Source organism: Pleurodeles waltl, chromosome 1_1, assembly GCF_031143425.1.
Source record: "Pleurodeles waltl isolate 20211129_DDA chromosome 1_1, aPleWal1.hap1.20221129, whole genome shotgun sequence".
NCBI classification, from domain to species: Eukaryota; Metazoa; Chordata; class Amphibia; order Caudata; family Salamandridae; genus Pleurodeles; species Pleurodeles waltl.
Window position 1 is genome coordinate 253,463,984 of NC_090436.1, and position 23,458 is coordinate 253,487,441.

A 23,458-nucleotide genomic window follows, 5' to 3' on the forward strand; every position below is an offset into this window, starting at 1 on the left:
TGGTGCTCTGAGGGATCCATATTGGCTTCAGAGATGCATTGATCCATGGTCTGACTGCCCTATTTTAGTAGACTGCTGAACTACTAGAGACATATGCGGCATAACAGCCAAATAATATGGATTGTAACGATGTGGGGGGACAAAGTACAACCCCACACGCACCATACCGACATTCGTTTGCATAGTGTCTGTTCTTTATAGTGGCTCAGCCAATCAGAGCCCTGGAAAGGCGAGAAGACTGACATGCACACTGGCAGGTAAACACGAACGTTGCAGAATGGAATGCCAACAAAATGCCCAGCAAATTGTGTGAATGAAATCAAGCTGCATTTCTTACACACACATAGCGAGGGTGTCATGCATGAAACGCGTTCTTCATCGCAAACACTTTAGAATCACGTGTTTCCACATGTTGCCCCATATTGCTGTGGTGCCTGTTTTTGTGTCGTCGCCTGCATGGATGACTACTATACGGGCAATGTGCAGTTTACCTTTACAAAGGTCACAGGATACCATTTACTTGCATGCTCAAAAATGCTTTTACTGTACCTCCAAAATTAGCAGCTTTGGGTAGAGTGTAAAATCCTCATCAGATCAGGTTATATTTGAACTGTCAACTGAGTTCCAAATTTAGACGCCATGTGCAGCTTCTGCTGTTGCCATGGGGATCTTTTATTAAAAATGTCTTTAATTAGACCGTCCAGTCTATATATTCTATTTTGTTCATGAAGAACTACATTTTACAGTCGACGTCAATTGCCCACCTGGTCTCACCTTAATAGCGAGTCATTTTATTTTTCGGATGCCCTTCGGTGGTTTCTCGGGTGTGCACGTCAATGAACTGTGTTATGGATGGGATTTATTGCTAACTTGGATCTTGGCGCAGCTGAACCAAAGTACACAGAATCACGTTTTCGCAGCAGGGGCTTCTCGAACATGAGGTGTTGTTCTAGAACAGTAATGTGGGCATGTGAGGTCCTTCGAGACCAGATTACAGAACCCCAGATGAAGTGATGAGAGAGAGGGGCATGTAAATGGCTCTCTACCAGACAGCAAAATCATACTTGTCGATATTCTGTGATCATGGCGAGGTAGGATGTTTAAAACTAGTCGTTAGAATAATGAGTATACCACTGGAAATTACATCATGTGACCTTTGGCGCTGTAATGACATCATAGGAATTCCTGTATCAAAAAACTATGCAGCTTTCAGAGAATTGTTGGTCATTTTCTTGCTGGTGAGAGAGATTGGTTTCACCACATAACAGGTTCAACCTACACCTCCCCCCAAATGAAGCAGGGTGACTCTGAGAAATACCTGTATTTTTCCCCCAAAAAGCAGTAGGCTGGGTACCTGTGCAGACTTGTATTTTTCAGTTTTACATTACCCCTGTTCACACTGTATTACACGTGTCCTTTCCAATTGGTGCGTACTGATCATGTATGAAAGATGTACTTCTGAAATATTAGCGCTTGTTCAGATTACTGTGACCTAGATAATTAGGGCCATATTTATACTTTTTGACGCAAAACTGCGCTAACGCAGTTTAGCGTCAAAAAATTTTGCGCCGTCTAACGCCATTCTGAAGCGCCATGCGGGCGCCGTATTTATTGAATGGCGTTAGCCGGCGCTACCAGACCGGCGCTGCCTGGTGTGCGTGGAAAAAAAACACGTACACCAGACAGCGCCGGCGTAGGGGGAAAATGGCGTATGGGCGTCTTAAAATGGGGCAAGTCAGGTTGCGTCGAAAAAATCGTCTTAACCCGACTTGCGCCATTTTTTAACGACGCCCATCCCCCATCAACATGACTCCTATCATTGTAAAGATAGGAGTCATGCCCCCTTGCCCAATGGCCATGCCCAGGGGACTTCTGTCCCCTGGGCATGGTCATTGGGCATAGTGGCATGTAGGGGGGCACAAATCAGGCCCCCCTATGCCACAAAAAAAAAAAAAAAAATACTTACCTGAACTTACCTTAATGTCCATGGGATGGGTCCCTCCGTCCTTGGGTGTCCTCCTGGGGTGGGCAAGGGTGGCAGGGGGGGTCCCTGGGGGCAGGGGAGGGCACTCTGGGCTCATTTTGAGCCCACTTGTCCCTTAACGCCATGCCTGACCCAGGCGTTAAAAAGCGGCGCAAATGCGCCGTTTTTGGCCACGCCCACTCCCGGGCGTCATTTTTGCCCGGGAGTATAAATACCACGTAAAGGCCTGGGAGTCATTTTTTAAGACGGGAACGCCTCCCTTGCATATCATTAACGCAAGGAAGGGGTTCACGCTAAAAAATGACGCACACTCCGGGCACTTTGGCGCCCGAAGCGTCTAACGCCATAGTATAAATATGGCGTTAGTTGGCGTTAGTTTAGCGTCGAATTTGCGTCGAAAAAAACGACGCAAATTCGGCGCAACCAGAGTATAAATACGGCCCTTAATTTGATATGGTTTTTGTTACTGAGAAATCCATATTCTTGCAAACATAGGGCCGTATTTATACTCTGGTTGCGCCGAATTTGCGTCGTTTTTTTCGACGCAAATTCGACGCTAAACTAACGCCAACTAACGCCATATTTATACTATGGCGTTAGACGCTTCGGGCGCCAAAGTGCCCGGAGTGTGCGTCATTTTTTAGCGTGAACCCCTTCCTTGCGTTAATGATATGCAAGGGAGGCGTTCCCGTCTTAAAAAATGACTCCCAGGCCTTTACGTGGTATTTATACTCCTGGGCAAAAATGACGCCCGGGAGTGGGCGTGGCCAAAAACGGCGCATTTGCGCCGCTTTTTAACGCCTGGGTCAGGCATGGCGTTAAGGGACAAGTGGGCTCAAAATGAGCCCAGAGTGCCCTCCCCTGCCCCCAGGGACCCCCCCTGCCACCCTTGCCCACCCCAGGAGGACACCCAAGGACGGAGAGACCCATCCCATGGACATTAAGGTAAGTTCAGGTAAGTATTTTTTTTTTTTTTTGTGGCATAGGGGGGCCTGATTTGTGCCCCCCTACATGCCACTATGCCCAATGACCATGCCCAGGGGACAGAAGTCCCCTGGGCATGGCCATTGGGCAAGGGGGCATGACTCCTATCTTTACAATGATAGGAGTCATGTTGATGGGGGATGGGCGTCGTTAAAAAATGGCGCAAGTCGGGTTAAGACGATTTTTTCGACGCAACCTGACTTGCCCCATTTTAAGACGCCCATACGCCATTTTCCCCCTACGCCGGCGCTGTATGGTGTACGTGTTTTTTTTCCACGCATACCAGGCAGCGCCTGTCTGGTAGCGCCGGGTAACGCCATTCAATAAATACGGCGCCCGCATGGCGCTTCAGAATGGCGTTAGACGGCGCAAAATTTTTTGACGCTAAACTGCGTTAGTGCAGTTTTGCGTCAAAAAGTATAAATATGGCCCATAGAGCGGGGAGGAGGCGCTGGCGCCCAGTACCCATGCAGAAACGGAATTTGCCATTGTATTTTTGCATGATATCCCCTTTTATCACACTGTTTTCTGTACACAATTGCCTCCAGGTAGGGCCTGAGGAAATAAATACATTTAGGGGCAAAACAGTGTGATTACGTAAACATAGATACATTGGACAATCAACACACCACGTGTAGGCCAGCAATCTCTGCAAGCCAGCACTCACGCGATACACACTTCACACATTGCTAGTCAGAGCCAGATCTGGTTTGGATAGTGCCCTTGGCAGAAAGAAATGTGGAGCCCTGGCTACTGCTGGTGAGGCAGCAAGGGGACGCTTTTGTGTTCATAGGTGAGTTCCTGGCTGATTACATTAGAGCAGTGACTGAGATCTGAACTTACTCTCTCACAGACGGAAGCACACAGGGCTGGATGGGGAACTAAAAGCAGTCCTGGAAAAACTTGCTAGCCTGACCACTGCAAGTGGGATTTGGAGGGTTCTCTCACAAGATTTTTTTCCCAAACAAATTTCAGATAGGATGCATTTTACAGCACGTTTTTCTTTATCAAACCTTGTCCAATAATTGAACGGTTGGCTGGAGATTGGACATAGGGCTGCATGGCTCAATGAATGAATAGTTGGATGGTGAGGAGTGGGTGGGTGAATTCATTCAAGAATGGGTGGCAATTAAACAAAGTCTTACAGCTACATGGAGCGGATGATCTCAATGCAGTAGCTGAGGCTGGGTGCGCTGGCTTTCTTTTTGTATTAAAACAGCCCCCTCCCCAAACACTCTCCCGTAGCGCCAGTCTTATGACACATGCATATCCATGTCCTAGATGTATTCAGTACAATGCAGTGATTTAGCACCTCAAAGAAATGAGCACAAAGCATTAATCTTTGATCTCAAATAGGAGAGAGGATGAGATAACCCTGTAGTGGTTGAATTGCACAAAATCTTTGTATCATTTTCTGCCTGCACTTGACCACATTGTGTGATCCCAAGCAATTAATTTATTCATAGTGCTTCCTTTTCCTTCATCGTGTGAGAGCACCTTGAAGTACATCAGTTCAGAGCGCGTACTGTGCAAAAGCATATAATGTTCCTCCACCTATAGTAACACCATACGCCACGTATAGGGGACAAAAGAGCTTCCTTTTGGTTCACTGATAATATTGTCATCAGTCGTGATGGGGGCATCGCTTTGTTCGAGTTCGTGATTGCAATCTGTCATTTCTAAGAACTGCCACTCAATGCAAATGGTATAGTTTAATATACTAAAGTGACATGTGTTGCAAGCATCACATTATAAAGAAATACACTGTTTTAAATGTTGAAGAATCTTTATATTATATGTACTAGGCTCCCTGTGTCAAGCAATAATAGACCCTTTCTTCCCAATCACTGAAGGTCAGCGCTACTGGTGGTGACCCCCAGACCCCTCAACACAGACGTCCTTGGAAGATGGTGCAAGGATGCCTGCGTTGGCAATGGCAGCTAAATTTAGCGCCAGCGCAGGGGGAAACGCAGGGGTGCACTGTATTCCCTTAAATACGGCGCATCCCAGTGTTTCTAAAGTGACGCAGCGCGGCGCTGACAATTGCTGCGCCACTTTTCTTTAAATCTGATCCCATTTGTTTTGTTCAATTTTAGAGCACAGAAGCGCTCAGACAGTAAACATGGCTGGCCCGTCCCCAGCAACAAAACCGGCCACAACAGCAGTGAAACCGGCCAGCTCACTGAAAAAACACCCTGGTGCCCTGTATCCGCACTCTGGACCTAGGAGTACCCCCACCCACCCCCAGCCTCCCTGTGTCGGATGCTGCAGACACATGCAGTCGCTGAACTTGTGTGGTAATGATGCACAGAATCCATAATAATTTGAATATGTTTTATATGGTCTTTGTGCAGGTGCCAGCGTTGGTGATAAATCCTTGCCAATGCTGCACTACAAATGGGTGATTAAATAAAGGATTAACAGGTTAATATGCATCCTCTGTTTGTTGCCTTGCCAACCGTGACTCTGTGCCATCGCAGAGCAGAATGCAGGCCCATGTAGGTTAATCCAGCTTCAAGGTGATTAGTTTGTCACTAAGCAGCCAAACCTCAGCCTGGTTACACGCCTGGCCTGCTCGAGTGTTTTAATAGGAATGCAAGCATGGCTGATACAATCTTCGCAGGTTGCTGCTGTACTAAGTAAATGTCCACATATTTGGACAGGCCCGCCTCCTCAACTGTGAAGAGTAAATTACTTTTCTTTTTTATTTAACGTCCTTTGTTGTAGTTGTATTAACCCGAACAAACATTTTAATGGACAAACGTATACTGATCAGAAAGAAAAAGGGCATTTTGCTGGGATGTGTAACTGAAAAAAAGCTAATAAAAACGCCAATGGGCAGTAATGAGCGCAATGTGTTTTTGTATTTATCTATATAGATTTTTCTGCAGTGAGGCCATTATCCAAGAGGGTATTGGAATGCTTCAAATGAAAACATATGAATGATTTACAGTTGATTTGGCACTCCTGATGAGGTGAGTACCCATACTTAGTAGTGTAAGTTTCAGGGTCAGAGCTGAATAGAAAAAAAATGATTTGGTTTTCGTTCCAGTCTTTTCAGCCACCTTTGTTGGATGGGCATTTCTTTCGTGCTTGACTGTGGTGCTATCATGAATCCTTATGTAAAGCTGTGTATCATCGATGTATTGGTGCTGATAAAGGTCTAAAGTGTCTAGGAACTCCTGAAGGAGGTTCAAGGTGTGTGCTAAGTAGAATGCGTGCTAGGGCCAAAACTGGAGGGACCCAGGCTTTTTAACATGGTATGAATTACATTATGATAAAACCAGGGTCGACTCCTCCTCAATGGTGGAGGAGCATCATCTCACTGACTAAGAGCCATCAGCAGAAAAATAAAACAATATTTGAATATTGTTTTATTTTTTTGCTGCTGGCTCAGCCAGTAGGAGCAGGGAGGGGCAGGGCTGGGCCTCAGGAGGTGAGAGTGGTGATGAGCAATTGTGTGCACTAAGTGCGCATGTGTGTTTGGACGGCCTAAGACAGCTGTCCAAACACACATGCGCACTTAGGTTTCTCCAGCACGGTTGTGTCTGAGTGGCAGTCACTGCTACTCAGACCAATCCTGACGCTGCTTACATGCTGTTTCTGCTTACATGCTATGTTTAGCATGTAAGCAGTGGCAGAATTGCTGGGGAGCCTCTTCTGATGTCCCAGCGAATGCTCGGACACCAGAAAAGGAAAGGAGAATGAGCAAGGTGGCAGGAGGTGGCGGCTGCTGCGATGAACAGAATGTTTTTTTTTTATTTAGTTTATTCCCCCCCTGCCCCCATAGTCCTCCTGCCCCCCTTAATATCTGGGGCAGCCACCACTGGAAAGACTACTGTATGAGTGACAGTAATTTATTTTCACTGTCTGACTGAGATCATGTAAAATAGATTAAAACCATTGAAGAACTGTCCCACTAATAACAAAATGTAAGCAGAGGTTGTAGAGCAGAAAGGTATTGTCCACTGTATCCAACATTGATGAAGAGGCCAAAATTAGTGGGCAGGTTTAGATTTCATCCAGTGTTTGGTAGGAATTATCAATCATGTTGAGTGTGTGGTTTTCTGTGCTGTGCCCTGAGTGAAAACGTGATTTGTGGTTGGCTAGGAGAATGTTTTCACAGACAGCTAGCCCTTGGAGTTACTCTGCTGGTCCTGGGATCAAGATGTAGGTTCAGTCCTCTTACTCTGGCAGCAGGGCAACAGAGTAGCAACCCTTCTGCAGAGCAGTGCAGCAGACCTTCTGAGTCTTCCAAAGGTCCAGAGGTGTACTGAAGAGATGGGTCTTAGGTTCCATTATTTGTACCTGTTGCCCATGTTGAAGTAGTAGAAGATTCCCTCCTTAAGTGTGTTTAGAATGTCATGCTTCCCTCCCGTAATCCCATTGTGTCTGGGGTCACAAAAGATTAATGTCAAACCCTTGAGCTGCATAGAGCTTTTGTAATGTGCAAGTGTCATAGGTGACAGCTCCTCCCCCTCATCAAGTCAGAGATGGCCCATCCTGCCAGCCACTATTCCCCTTTGACTCACTGTCTGGGAGCAATACACAAAGACTAACAGCTAGCTAAACATAGTGATGTGACCTAGAATATAGGCAGCAGACACCAAATGGTTGGAACAAGAAAATGTCAACTTTCTAAAAGTGGAATTTTCTGAATTGTAACTAAAAAACAACTTTACCATTAAAGACTGTGTTAAATTACAGTTCTTTAGACACCAAACTTGACATTCTGACCCGCTCCCAATTGGAAGTTACCACTCTAAATGTAATAATAGAACCCAATGTTATCCTATCAGAGACGTAGGCTTTGCAGCAACGAAAAACAAATTTAAGTGTTTTTCACTACCAGGACATGTGAATCTTAAAAGTACATGTCCAACTTTTTAAATACACTACACCCTATCCTCTGGGCTGTTTAGGGTCTGCCCCATGGGGTAACTTATATGTATTAAAAAGGAAGGCTTGGGTCTGGCAAAACGTTTACTTTGTCAGGTTGAAATGGCAGTTCAAAACTGTACACAAGGGTTTCGAAGGCAGCCTAAAACATGTTTATAGGGCTTCTTAAGTGGGTGCCACAATCAATGCTGCAGGCCCATTAGTACCATTTAGTTTACAGGCCCTGGGTACATGTAGAACCATTTTACTAGAGGTGTACGAATAAATTAAATGTGCAAATTGGGTGTATGCCAGTTTCACCATGCTTAAAGAAGAGGGCACACGCACTTTAGCAATGGTTAACAGTGGTAAAGTGCACAGAGTCCTAAGGCCAACAAAAACGAGATTCAGCAAAACGAGAGGAGTAAGGCAAAATGTTTGGGGGAAGGCCATGCTAAGGCTGATAGGCATGATACAAACTCATTGCATGTTTTTCAGTTACAAGTCAGAAAACGAGTAGCTACGATCTGTATCCTCTCTTCCCCTCTGCCCATCACCCTAACAGGCCAACATAGTATATAATCATTGTAATGTATTGTCAACCATCCTTTCAGCGAAGAGGTCCACATGTTTATCGTGCATTTCAATTGTACAGGTTTCTGCCAATGGCCCTGTTTTAAGTACCTCTCTATAGTTCCCCTCCATGCATCTCTGTCTGCCCTCTCAGCAAATTACTCTTTGATTTTCTCCTAGGTCATCAGGTCATCCTGCACTTTCTCGTCTCTAATGGCCATTTTAATGTGTGTTTTTACTGCTAGGGACCATTCCAGTTTGTCCAGCACCCATAAATGTAAAACTGGGGTGTTGTGTACCCAACCAGCCAATGACAATCTGCCTTTTTGCTGGCAGCAAGGCCAGCTAAAGAAACCAATAGTAATTTTTTTTCCCTTTCGGTCGAGCCACGAGACCCAGCGGCAAGTGCCAAAGATGTAGTGGCTTGCTTCCACTACCATGCTAATAATCCAGCACACTTGGACAGGACCAGGCCATATGCAGGAAGGACGCCTCTCTGCCCCAAATCGTAGGTAGTCTTGTGACGGGTATATCTTTCTCAGTGTACTTGGGGTGAAGTATGCACAATGGAGGTAATCAACGTAAATTAACTTAAAATGTGCATTCTCTGACACCTTCCAAACCAGCTCATGTGCGCTTCCCAGCCTCTGTTGGTCAGTGGGCCATCTAAGTTCACCTCCCTGGCACACCTAGCCCTACACAGAGGTCTAATGTAATCAGACCTCAGAGCACTCTCCATTAATGTGATCAACGCCTGCGCCATGCCAAGCTATAAGAGATGTTCAAGGTTGTGTTTTGTAGGAGCAGTGTTGGGAAAGTCTATCTACAATTCTCTAGCTGTTCCAGCAAGTTTAGAATATTGTAGGGATTGCCCAGGGCTTACACCAAAAGAGTTTTGTGCCTCCTGAAAGGTAATAAACTTGTCCCTAGGACATAAATCACCAAGTACTTGGCACCCCCCTCTCTCCATCCAGTAATTGTCATGTCACCACTAACGCATCAAAAAGGTTGCAAGTCCCAAATGTTCAAGTCCCTATCAAAGGCCTGGCATCAGACAACTCTCCTGTGGGAGTATCCGCTCCCATACCTGGGCTATCTGGCACACAACGTATGGTCCGGCAGGACCCAGGTTGCCTCCTCTTATTGGCACGACAGGCAGAGGTTTTCCGCTGCACGTGCCCATCAGCAGTCGTTTCTCCCAGTTATCCCCCTCTGCTAACTACTTTGCTGCACATTGTATGTGGCCGCAAAATATTATAATTCAAGATTCAGTGGCCCTTAGCCCCCTAGTTCCTGATTCAGGTAAAGAACCTGCGACACCACCCTGCACCACACTGCAGTGAAGGCCAGCCCACACCAGTGATACCTGGATACAATTTAATTGCTCGAAGACTTCAGGTCTCAGAGAATAAAGTGTGCTTTTTAGGTGACACAGCCATTGCTGTAACAGCACCATCATAGCCACCGCCACCTGTCCCATAATAGAGAGTAGGAGTGTGCACGAGATGCGCACTGATGCACAAAGTCCTACTACCACCGTCCCCATGTTATATGCATATTACTGTCTGCTGTTGCTGCAACCTTGATGTCCTGGTATCTGAAAGTGTCCACCTCCCATCTAATCCACAGATCAGGGAGGCACTCCCTTTCCAGTCCAACCAGCCTACTAGAGGGAAAAGAATACTTTTATACCAGTTGAGTTGAAGACCATAGATCTCCCCGAACACCTCCAGCAGGCGCAGGAGGAGAGGCAATGAAGTCCCTGAGAAAGAAAATAGTGTCATCAGCATAAAGGGACACCATATGAGTTGAATCCCGAATCTTGATCCCCTAATCTTGTAAGTCTTACCTGATCCTGAGCACCACCTGCTCCAGTGCCAGGGCAAACAGGAATGGGGACAACCGACAACCCTTATGCATGCCACATTCAACAGACCGGATTTCTTACACCATCCTACCCACCATAGGGCTTGTGAAGAGTAAGCAGATCTAGCCACAAAAGGTCAGCTAAAACTCCATCTGCTGCAGAACTTCCAATAGGTCATACTAACTCAGGGTATCAAATACCTTCTCCAAGTCAACCTCTACCAGGGAGAGCTCCTCATTGAAGTTCACAACAGTTTTCAGTATGAATAAGTCTCCTTACATTTATAGCAGTGCTGTGGCTCCGTATGAATCCAAGCTGGGCCTCATGTACTTACTGTCCAACTACCAACTAAAATGTATTAGTTGGTACTTTACAGAGGACCTTAGTGTCTGTGTTGATCATGGTCAACGATCTATAGGAGGCCGTAACCATTGGTGCTCCACCCGTCTTGGGGAATCATAAATATTATGGGGGTCATTATGACCTTGGAGGGTGGCTACTGCCGCCCGCCAGGCAGTAACCGCCGTGCGGCTGCACTCACGCAGCCCCCATTATGACATTCCCACTGGGCCGGCGGGCGCAAACCAAGTTTGCGCCCGCCGGCCCAGCGGGAATGAGGCCGCAACATAGGAGCCGGCTCCTAATGGAGCCGGCGGTGTTGCGGCCGTGCGACGGGTGCAGTTGCACCCGTCGCGCTTTTCACTGTCTGCTATGCAGACAGTGAAAAGCTGGCCGGGGCCCCCAGAGGCCCCAGGACACCCCTTACCGCCAGCCTCTTTCTGGCGGTGCAAACCACCAGAAACAGGCTGGCGGTAGGGGGGTCATAATCCCCAGGGCAGCGCTGCTTGCAGCGCTGCCCTGGCGGATTATCACCGCCGGGGCTAAAATGGCGGGAAACCGCCAGCCCCGGCGGTGCGACCGGGCTCTACCGCCGCGGTCGTAATAAGGGCCACCGTACCGCCAGCTTGTTGGCTGTACGGACGCCACATTACCCCTGGCGGTCTCTGACCGCCAGGGTCGTAATGACCACCTATGTCTTCTCTCATAGCCGACAGAAGGGTGCCTACCAAACGTGCTTCATTGAGTACCTCCAGGAGTTTCTCAGAGAGGCGAGGTAGAAAAGTTTATTAGAACTCAGTTGGGAAGTCATTACCTCCTGGCGTCTTACTTTCCGGCATCGCACGTAGTACCTCTCTAAGGCCCTGATTTATACTTTTTGGTGCAAAAATGCACTAACGCAGTTTTGCACCAAACAGTTTACCACCGGCTTGCACCATTTCTGTGCACCAACCGGGCACTATATTTATGGAATGGTGCAAGCCGGTGCAAAGGGTAGGCTAGGGTTAAAAAAAATAACGTTAGTCGGGTGGGGCTGGCGGTATGGAAGAAGGGGATTTTGCCCCAAAAAATGATGTTAGACAGGTTAGAGTAAATAAAAAATGACTCTAACCTGCCTAGAGTCATTTTCTGACGCAAAACATACCACATGACTCCTGTCTTAGAAAAGACAGGAGTCATGCCCACCACCCCAATGGCGACGCACAGGGGACCAGGGTTCCCTGGACATGGCCAGTGCACCCAGTGCCATGTAGGGGGGCCCATTTCAGGGCCCCAAACGGCACTTAAAAAAATTAAATACTTACCTGTACTTACCTGGGAGGGGGTCCCCTTTCCTCTGCTGTCCCTCTGTTGTGGGTGTGGTTGTCCCTGGGACCTGGGGAGGGCACTTGTGGCCTTATTCCGTGGTGTTCCACCATGGAAATAGGCCCACAGGTCCCCTAACACTTGCCCTGACCCACGCATTAAAATATGATGCAAAGCAAAGCATTTTTTAACCCCTCCTCCCTCCCGTGCGTGATTTTAGCATGGGGGGATAAATATGGCGCTAAGGCCATCGTGTCATTTTTTGCACTGGAACGCCTACTTTGCATCTCACGTTTCCACGTCCCAAAAATGACTTTAACTCCATAAATTTGGCGCTCGACGGGTCTAGTGCCAAAGTATAAATATGGAGTTGGTTTTGCACCGAATTTGCATAAAACAAAATGACGCAAATTCAGCGCAAAACAAGTGTAAATATGCCCCTCAGTTCTCTCAAGCTGATATCATCCTGAAGTCCCTCCATGAGGGCCTCTGGAATCCCAGGCACCCCTATGCTGGACACGTATCTCCTGACAATGTCAGGTGCATCCAAATGCCTTCTCTTACAAACACCCTGAAAATGTTCACTGACGATGCCATTTATCACTTTCTATGTGATTGCCGTTGTACCATCTGGTTGCTCCAAGTAGCACACAGGTGGTGTTTCCATATACCTCCTCACCAGTCAGGTAGGGAGGTGGCTAGGCTTATCCCCCTACCTATGCATTCCCTGGTAATAAGTTTTAAGCATGAAGTTGCCCATCTTGCTCCATGCATTCCTGACTCAGTGCTTTAGGTCTAGCAACCTTAGGCAGCCTCCGGGGATGCCCCTTGCCTTTGCTGTGCATCCACCAGCTTACCCTCCCAATATACCAGATAACTCCGGTGTTGTTTCTTCAACCCATACACTTTGCTCAAGCACAACCCTCTCACTACAGCCTTCATTGACTCTCCATTCATTCACTCTTGCACCTGTAAGCACCATAGTTATTAATCATATACCATTTCAGAGACGTCAGTCAAAAACATCTCTTCTGTCAAAGTGCCCAAAGTGGCAGTCTCCAAGTCAGGGGAGGGCCACTCTTTGCCTTCCATGTACAGTCTATAAGCAGTGGAGTGTGGTCAGATAGGAATCTACCCAAGTATCTGGAAGACACAATTTTATGCATGCCCAGTCCAGCAACCAATATGTGGTCAAGTCGGTTATATGTGTTGTAAGTGAGAGAGTAACCAGAATATTCCATGGATGTCAGCCACAGGGCCTGCCAAACATCCATAAAGCCTGCGCTGGTCATACCAGCAGCCAGGGCCACGGTCATGCCTGGTTTTGTGTGTTGCTTTGATGGCGTCCAGTCCATAGTGCAATCCAGGACACAACTGAAGTCTCCATCCACAACATTGGCATCCCTACATATTCAGTCAGGAGTGACTGCATGTTATAGTAGCAGCTCGTATTGTCAGTGTTTGATGCATAGGTTTTGAATATGCAGAGTTCTCTCATCCTGTGCACATATCGACCTTGTATGGCTACTTTGTAGGCCATGGACCAGCAAGCTAACATTTCTATGCAATTTGGCAGCAGAATGATGAGTTTGCATCAGGTCAGTCCCTGCATTCCACCAAGAAGGCTGCCCGCCATTCTCCAATGTCAGTACGTCATTACACTCCCACTCAGGTGCCACAACCAGAGGTTACAGGATGCTAGCGATACGCTCTGGCAAATGGACTCCAGCTCTGCTTCACAACAGACACAAATCCACAGGACAGGGCCTCGTTACAGTTCCACGTGAGAAAGGGCATCACCAGTCTAGCCCCCTCATGACTCAGGTTCCTCATGTCTGTCAGCACCAAGGTCTGTTTCTGCTGGTGTAGCAATAGGATCCCCTCCCCGTATGCTCAAAAGGGTGAGGCTTTCTATTGAAGAATGTGGGGTCCTCTACTTGCTGTCCCCTGACTTGCCACACTGTCTTCCACCATATCGCCCTGATCTCTGAGGGTCCAAGTAGACTCTCGTTCCATTAAGCCGTCATGCAGGTATCTTGTCCCACAGTTCAAGCCAATCCCATACCTCCTCCAGTCAATTAAAAAACTGAGGCCCATATTTATACTATTTTTGTGCTGCATTTGCGTCTTTTTTTGACACAAAAGCGGTGCAAACTTACAAAATACAATTATATTTTGTAATTTTGCACCGCTTTTGCTTAAAAATTACACAAATGTGGTGCAAAAATAGTATAAATATGGGCCTGAGTCTTTCCATTGGCAATCACTCACAGCCTGGCCGAATATAGCAGTCCTGAGACAATGGTGCTTATTCTATGCTACCTGCTGAAGTCCCCCAAAATCACAAACATGCCATTTGTGACCTAACCCAAGCTTACCGCCTTGTCATCTATGATTATGTGCTGGAAGAGACCAAGAAACAAAGATCCAGGGCTAAAATGTCTGCAAATGACCCTGACCTTTTTGAAGACTTAACTGCGAAAGTTAATCAGGGTAAGGCTATTGCAAGTTTATTTTACCATGTTGAACAGATTTGTATAAAAGAAGCATTTCAGTTAAAGTTACACTGATCCCAGTGCAATCTGTCTTGTTGCTAATAAGGAGATGATTTTTTAAACATATTTCTTTAGTAAAAAAAAAATATGGCTGCTTCTTGAGATGTAATTGTAAAAATAATATCCCCCGTTGTGATGGAAGCCACTTTTTTTCAAAAGTCCAGGTCACTGTTCATTCTGTTAGATCTCTAATATTGTAATTGCAGTTGTAAATGACTTCATGCCTATTGCAGGGTGCCAAAGTATGTGATCGGACAGGTAGCAAGCCACACCATCTAGAAGTACTCTGTAAGAACAATGCTGTTCTTGCAGTGAGGCCAGTGTAGGAAGTGTTTTGATGTTGTGTGAGGAGAGTGGTGCCCTTATCCTGTCTTGGGTCACGCCACTTAACACTGTGGTGGTGGAGGACATGAGAGTCGTATATAGCAAGCAAAGTTTACATTTGTTGGCTGCTATTGTTATGCTGCAGGTGTTTAAAGCCGTTTTCTATTGAATACTGAGTCTTCAACACACATCCTATTCTATATACAGCAGTCATTCTGTAAATCCTAATGTGTCTAATAAAAATAGCACTAGACAGCTTCTGAAAGAGTCACAAACAGTTAGGAGCGCACCTGCCTGACATCCCAGCAATTAATCTGCCCCATTTCATCATGGTAGATGTAGTATCTTCAAAAAACGAACTCCATTAATTTTTAAATATTTCACCTTTAAGTAGGTACAGCCTTTACTGTGCATCTCTGGACACATGTGTTTCTGGGTTAGTCCCTTCTTCAGCAGAGAACATATTTGCGGGGTGCTGGGAATGCTGCCATAAATCCCCCGGTTTCAGTACCTCTTTCCTGGCATGCTGGTGCCTGCTCCAGAGCTCGTCAGCCCAGTAGCTCAAGGGAGCCTTTAAAGTCACAAACAGTTAGGAGCGCACCTGCCTGACATCCCAGCAATTAATCTGCCCCATTGCATCATGGTAGATGTAGTATCTTCAAAAAACGAACTCCATTAATTTTTAAATATTTCACCTTTAAGTAGGTACAGCCTTTACTGTGCATCTCTGGACACATGTGTTTCTGGGTTAGTCCCTTCTTCAGCAGAGAACATATTTGCGGGGTGCTGGGAATGCTGCCATAAATCCCCCGGTTTCAGTACCTCTTTCCTGGCATGCTGGTGCCTGCTCCAGAGCTCGTCAGCCCAGTAGCTCAAGGGAGCCTTTAAAGTCACAAACAGTTAGGAGCGCACCTGCCTGACATCCCAGCAATTAATCTGCCCCATTGCATCATGGTAGATGTAGTATCTTCAAAAAACGAACTCCATTAATTTTTAAATATTTCACCTTTAAGTAGGTACAGCCTTTACTGTACATCTCTGGACACATGTGTTTCTGGGTTAGTCCCTTCTTCAGCAGAGAACATATTTGCGGGGTGCTGGGAATGCTGCCATAAATCCCCCGGTTTCAGTACCTCTTTCCTGGCATGCTGGTGCCTGCTCCAGAGCTCGTCAGCCCAGTAGCTCAAGGGAGCCTTTAAAGTCACAAACAGTTAGGAGCGCACCTGCCTGACATCCCAGCAATTAATCTGCCCCATTGCATCATGGTAGATGTAGTATCTTCAAAAAACGAACTCCATTAATTTTTAAATATTTCACCTTTAAGTAGGTACAGCCTTTACTGTGCATCTCTGGACACATGTGTTTCTGGGTTAGTCCCTTCTTCAGCAGAGAACATATTTGCGGGGTGCTGGGAATGCTGCCATAAATCCCCTGGTTTCAGTACCTCTTTCCTGGCATGCTGGTGCCTGCTCCAGAGCTCGTCAGCCCAGTAGCTCAAGGGAGCCTTTAAAGTCACAAACAGTTAGGAGCGCACCTGCCTGACATCCCAGCAATTAATCTGCCCCATTGCATCATGGTAGATGTAGTATCTTCAAAAAACGAACTCCATTAATTTTTAAATATTTCACCTTTAAGTAGGTACAGCCTTTACTGTGCATCTCTGGACACATGTGTTTCTGGGTTAGTCCCTTCTTCAGCAGAGAACATATTTGCGGGGTGCTGGGAATGCTGCCATAAATCCCCCGGTTTCAGTACCTCTTTCCTGGCATGCTGGTGCCTGCTCCAGAGCTCGTCAGCCCAGTAGCTCAAGGGAGCCTTTAAAGTCACAAACAGTTAGGAGCGCACCTGCCTGACATCCCAGCAATTAATCTGCCCCATTGCATCATGGTAGATGTAGTATCTTCAAAAAACGAACTCCATTAATTTTGAAATATTTCACCTTTAAGTAGGTACAGCCTTTACTGTGCATCTCTGGACACATGTGTTTCTGGGTTAGTCCCTTCTTCAGCAGAGAACATATTTGCGGGGTGCTGGGAATGCTGCCATAAATCCCCCGGTTTCAGTACCTCTTTCCTGGCATGCTGGTGCCTGCTCCAGAGCTCGTCAGCCCAGTAGCTCAAGGGAGCCTTTAAAGTCACAAACAGTTAGGAGCGCACCTGCCTGACATCCCAGCAATTAATCTGCCCCATTGCATCATGGTAGATGTAGTATCTTCAAAAAACGAACTCCATTAATTTTTAAATATTTCACCTTTAAGTAGGTACAGCCTTTACTGTGCATCTCTGGACACATGTGTTTCTGGGTTAGTCCCTTCTTCAACAGAGAACATATTTGCGGGGTGCTGGGAATGCTGCCATAAATCCCCCGGTTTCAGTACCTCTTTCCTGGCATGCTGGTGCCTGCTCCAGAGCTCGTCAGCCCAGTAGCTCAAGGGAGCCTTTAAAGTCACAAACAATTAGGAGCGCACCTGCCTGACATCCCAGCAATTAATCTGCCCCATTGCATCATGGTAGATGTAGTATCTTCAAAAAACGAACTCCATTAATTTTTAAATATTTCACCTTTAAGTAGGTACAGCCTTTACTGTGCATCTCTGGACACATGTGTTTCTGGGTTAGTCCCTTCTTCAGCAGAGAACATATTTGCGGGGTGCTGGGAATGCTGCCATAAATCCCCCGGTTTCAGTACCTCTTTCCTGGCATGCTGGTGCCTGCTCCAGAGCTCGTCAGCCCAGTAGCTCAAGGGAGCCTTTAAAGTCACAAACAGTTAGGAGCGCACCTGCCTGACATCCCAGCAATTAATCTGCCCCATTGCATCATGGTAGATGTAGTATCTTCAAAAAACGAACTCCATTAATTTTTAAATATTTCACCTTTAAGTAGGTACAGCCTTTACTGTGCATCTCTGGACACATGTGTTTCTGGGTTAGTCCCTTCTTCAGCAGAGAACATATTTGCGGGGTGCTGGGAATGCTGCCATAAATCCCCCGGTTTCAGTACCTCTTTCCTGGCATGCTGGTGCCTGCTCCAGAGCTCGTCAGCCCAGTAGCTCAAGGGAGCCTTTAAAGTCACAAACAGTTAGGAGCGCACCTGCCTGACATCCCAGCAATTAATCTGCCCCATTGCATCATGGTAGATGTAGTATCTTCAAAAAACGAACTCCATTAATTTTTAAATATTTCACCTTTAAGTAGGTACAGCCTTTACTGTGCATCTCTGGACACATGTGTTTCTGGGTTAGTCCCTTCTTCAGCAGAGAACATATTTGCGGGGTGCTGGGAATGCTGCCATAAATCCCCCGGTTTCAGTACCTCTTTCCTGGCATGCTGGTGCCTGCTCCAGAGCTCGTCAGCCCAGTAGCTCAAGGGAGCCTTTAAAGTCACAAACAGTTAGGAGCGCACCTGCCTGACATCCCAGCAATTAATCTGCCCCATTGCATCATGGTAGATGTAGTATCTTCAAAAAACGAACTCCATTAATTTTTAAATATTTCACCTTTAAGTAGGTACAGCCTTTACTGTGCATCTCTGGACACATGTGTTTCTGGGTTAGTCCCTTCTTCAGCAGAGAACATATTTGCGGGGTGCTGGGAATGCTGCCATAAATCCCCCGGTTTCAGTACCTCTTTCCTGGCATGCTGGTGCCTGCTCCAGAGCTCGTCAGCCCAGTAGCTCAAGGGAGCCTTTAAAGTCACAAACAGTTAGGAGCGCACCTGCCTGACATCCCAGCAATTAATCTGCCCCATTGCATCATGGTAGATGTAGTATCTTCAAAAAACGAACTCCATTAATTTTTAAATATTTCACCTTCTGAAAGAGTGCATCAAGAGCATTGTACTCTTGGGTCATGTCTAAGAAATTATTTATTATTTTGTGCTGAATGGCTTCCTTCATTGAATGATTTTAATTTTTATGTCACTTTCAGGCCGAATAATCCCTCTGAACAATCTTGTTTCAGTCAATCAATCAGTTATTTGTTAAGCGCGCTACTCACCTGGTAGGATCTCAAGACGCTTGGTGGGGGGGTGCTACTGCTCGAAAAACCAAGTCTTGAGATGCTTCCTGAAGGTCAGAAGGACCTTGGTCAGAAGTAGGTTGATGGGGAGAGAGTTCCAGGTCTTGGCGGCGAGGTGGGAGAAGGATCTGCCGCCGGCTGTGGTACTGTGGACGCGGGGAACGGTGGCGAGGGCGAGGTTGGCGGAGTGGAGCTGGCGTGTTGGGACATGGAAGTTGAGACGCTCGTTGAGGTAGGCAGGTCCGGCTTCGTGGAGAGCCTTGTGAGCGTGGATCAGGAGTTTGAAGATGAGCCTTTTGTTGACGGGGAGCCAGTGGAGGTCTTTGAGGTGAGCTGAGATGTGTTCATGGCGAGGGAGGTTAAGGATGAGTCGTGCTGAGGCGTTCTGAATGCGCTGAAGTTTTCTCTGGAGCTTGGCTGTTGTTCCTGCATAGAGTGTGTTGCCGTAGTCCAGTCTACTGCTAACAAGGGCGTGGGTGACCGTTCTTCTGGTTTCAATGGGGATCCATCTGAAGGTCTTGCGAAGCATGCAGAGGGTGTTAAAACATGAAGATGAGATGGCGTTGACTTGCTGGGTCATAGAGAGCAATGAGTCTGGTATGAAGCCGAGGTTGCGTGCATGGGTGGTGGGCGTTGGGGCGGCTCCTAGAGTGGCAGGCCACCAGGAGTCGTCCCATGCTGATTTGTTGGAGCTGAAGATGATGATCTCGGTCTTATCTGAGTTCAGTTTGAGGCGGCTTGCCTCCATCCAGTTGCCGATGGCGTGAAGTCCGGTGTGGAACATGGTCTTGGCGGTGGTGGGGTACTTCGTGAGTGAGAGGATCAGTTGTATGTCGTCCGCGTAGGAGACAATGTTAAGGCCGTGGGATCGGACGATGTTGGCGAGTGGCGCCATGTAGACATTGAAAAGGGTGGGGCTGAGAGAGGATCCCTGGGGAACTCCGCAGATGGTCTTGGTGGCTATTGACAGGAACGGAGGGAGACAGACTCTGAGATCTGTTGGAGAGGAAGGATGTGATCCAGTCCAGGACGTTGTGGTGGATTCCAGCATCATGGAGGCGTGTGCGAAGTGTGTGGTGACAGACGGTGTCGAAGGCTGCAGAAAGGTCAAGGAGGATGAGGGCCACGGTTTCACATTTGTCGAGCTTTCTCCTGATGTCGTCGGTAGCAGTAATGAGAGCGGTCTCGGTGCTGTGGTTCTTGCGGAAGCCGGTCTGGGAGATGTCGAGTAGGCTGCTGTCCTCCAGGAAGCGAGATAGTTGGCTGTTGACTATCTTCTCGATGAGGAAGAAGCACTGAATCGGCACTCATGGCAATCTGGGACGATCTTAAAAACACAGTCGAACGAAATGGAGTTGCTGCACTACTTCTCTTGGACCTCTCAGCTGCCTTTGATACGGTTGACCATGACACCCTAACTCAAAGACTCCAGAAGCCGGCATACAAGGGATTGCTCTCGACTGGATTACTTCCTATCTCCAAAAAAGAGCGAATATCATCCACTCACCCCCCTTCTCGTCCGAACCCTTCCTCACAAAAGCAGGGGTCCCCCAAGGGTCAATCATCTCACCTTTGCTTTTCAACATCTACATGATATCTTTACCAGAACTGATCAATGATTTCCATCTCACATGCTACAACTTTGCAGATGACACACAAATACTACTTAAATTAGAAGACCCCAAAAACATTGAAAACTCCCAAATCTTCAGTTGCCTCAGAGCCGTTGATCAGTGGATGACCTGGAGCCATCTCAAACTAAATACCTCCAAAACAGAAATACTCATATGTGGTGACTGGAAAAATTATGACCCTCTGTGCGTCTGGCCTGACGATCTCGGACCACCTCCTCAATTATCCAAGGAAGTTAAAAACCTAGGAATCACCATGGATTCCAAGCTAACTATGAATGCCCAAGTAGACAAATTAGCATGCACAAGCTTCATCACCTTAAAGACTTTACGACGCATCTTCCCCCACCTCGGATTTCCACACAAGGTGCAAGCTACTATCTCACTTGTACTATCCAAACTGGATTATGCCAATAGCCTCTACCATGGATCATCTCTATCCGTTATGAAAAAACTACAACATATCCAGAATTCTGCAGCCAGGCTACTACTACATATAAAGCCGCAAGCCCACATCTCCCCTGCCTTGAGAGCACTACACTGGTTACCCGCTGCCAGAAGATGCACTTTCAAGCTGCTTTGTATCACCCACAAAGCTATACATGGAACAGGACCGCTTTTTATCAGAAAGAAAATTACCAAATACATCCAACTAAGAACCCTCCGCTCAAGACTGGCACCCCGCCTTAGAACACATCCATACAAGAAAAAGACTGTAGGTGGTACATCCTTCTCCGTCCAAGCAGCCAAACTATGGAATTCATTACCCCCAACTATAAGAGCCACAGATAACTTTCTTGTCTTCAGAAAACTACTCAAGAGTTGGCTCTTTCCTTCATAACCACCTTTTTCAAACAACTATGAACTGCATATGCCTATGTGGATAAATATTATTTTCAGATTATATGTATATTTCTATTTACTTATAGTTTCTTTGGAAAATATGTATTGCTACTGTCATAACAATAAAATACACACACACTCTTTAAACCTGTCTGACTAAGTATTTTTTTACCCATGATTCTAATTATGTATTGTATGTGCATATGTGTGTGTATTGATGTGTGTGTGTGTGTATATATATATATATATATATGTGTGTATGTATGTGTATATGTTGTTTCTGTGCTTGGCATGTTCGTGGATCATTGCATGGCTCCTGGTTTTGGGTTGTTATACTAGATATCTATGAATTCCTGCTCTCATCTTATCACACTTATCTACTCATCACTCTTATGTCATGTCTCTATCAAACTATCCTCCATTCTCACTCTGACTCATCCCAAATCCCTTCTACCACTTTCATCTCCTAAATATCTCTGCCTAAGCTCTTCCCTCCACCTCCACATCTAACTCACCAAACCTCACTCTACCTCTGTGACCTCCCACACAACCCTACTAAATTCTCCTGCATTCATCTCACCCTGCTACTATGCTCTCCCTAACCCTTCCACATACTCTTCCCCTTCACCCCCCTTTATTCATCCCAAGCCTTTGGGTTGAGTAAATGAAGGATATACTCCCAATTAACACTTCTGGATTTCTTTCCTCCTCCACCCCTCCATTACTCCAGTCAATCTAACTAACAAACTCTCATATCCGCGGCTCAAATTAACTCATAATAATACTAAAACTGTACTCATTATTAAATGATACTAATCCATCACTAATTCTTGTTGGGTTCCAGAGTAGCGTGCTACTCATCGAAAAGCGCTTCGACGCCTCGTCAGGGGTAGTAAGCGCTATATAAATATGATTACAATACAATACAATATATCTCAAGTGCACAGCTTTGAGTTTTTGCTTAACCTCAATGTATGACTTTCTCTGGGTGTGCACCGTGTGGTGGTTGTTCAGGTAAAGGGCTATGTTGTGGTTTTCACAGTGCAGGATTCCCATCTTTATGGCATCTTTGAAGATGCAGTCTTTGTCTTTGGAATATGCAAGCAGTTATGGCCTTGAATGGGGTACCCAGGAGCGGGTGAGATGCCAGCGCCCTATGCATGAACTCCACCGAGAATATCTGGGAGAGACCCTACCTCCGCATTATCTGGCAGATCCATTCCTCCAGGCAGCACTCGACGGCTTAGCTCCCCATCCCGCTGGGAATCCCAGCGCTTGAATGTTGTTGAACAGAGAACGTCCCTCTGCATCCTCGTCCCGGGCCTGCAGGATTTTCGTTAACTTCTCCATCCACCCCTTTCATTCTCGAAGTTCTGTAACCTCAGGTTGGAGCTCTGTGATCGTGTCTTTAGCTGCATGTACTTTGTCGGCCACTTTCCAGAGGTCTGTCTGGAGTAGGTTAACATCAACAGCTTCAATTTTGCCCTACTGCGCCATCCTCGAGCCCTGTACAGCAGCTAACAGTTCTGATCTCGTCGGTTCCTCCTTCGTCAGTGGGACCTCCCGATCTGCAGGGGTTCTATTACGCCCCACAGCCCCCAAGGTGGGCATCAGAACCACAATGTACTGCATTATTGTATTGCCCTGCTAAGGTTTGCCGCTTTGTGCTTCCCCATATCCATACAAGAATCACCAGCAGCCTGGGAACTCAGCTCCCACCAAGATCAAGCTGCCTGTGGAGTTACGTCTCAGGCACACATGAGCCACGTGACAGTGTTGTTCTCCTTCCATTTGGAGTCCTCACTACAGCAGGGGCCACACACCTCTCCCAGGTAGGCCCACTAGTAGGATGAGACACAACAGCACCCTTCTCTGGTACACGTCAGGCGCCAGGCCTCCCAGCATTGTGTAAGGGCGCAATACACCTGGGTACACAGGACACAAGTGGCAATTTAAGTGGATCCAGACAGCACCTTCCAGGGGGAGGTGGTGTTCAGCCCCCTAATTGGCATAATCCTTCCTGGAGTTCACCATCAACCGTACAAGTTGTCCTCAGGCCGGCACCCATGTGTCTTCGCAGCTACTACCTCCAGTTCAGCTGCTCTGTAGCCCATTCAGTGTCGAATTGAAGCTTGCATGATGTTTATGGAGATAGTGGAGCG

The 23,458-nt window shown here is 46.8% G+C and overlaps 1 protein-coding gene across 1 annotated transcript in view; it reads left to right on the top strand.

Moving 5' to 3' along the window:
• Positions 1 to 23,458, top strand: part of NIM1K (NIM1 serine/threonine protein kinase) — a 320,818-nt gene that overhangs the window by 107,598 nt on the left and 189,762 nt on the right. The window contains exon 2 of the mRNA XM_069221493.1: positions 5,848 to 5,943. The gene's annotated coding sequence lies outside the window, so the exon portion shown is untranslated. The remainder of the gene's footprint in view (positions 1 to 5,847; positions 5,944 to 23,458) is intronic.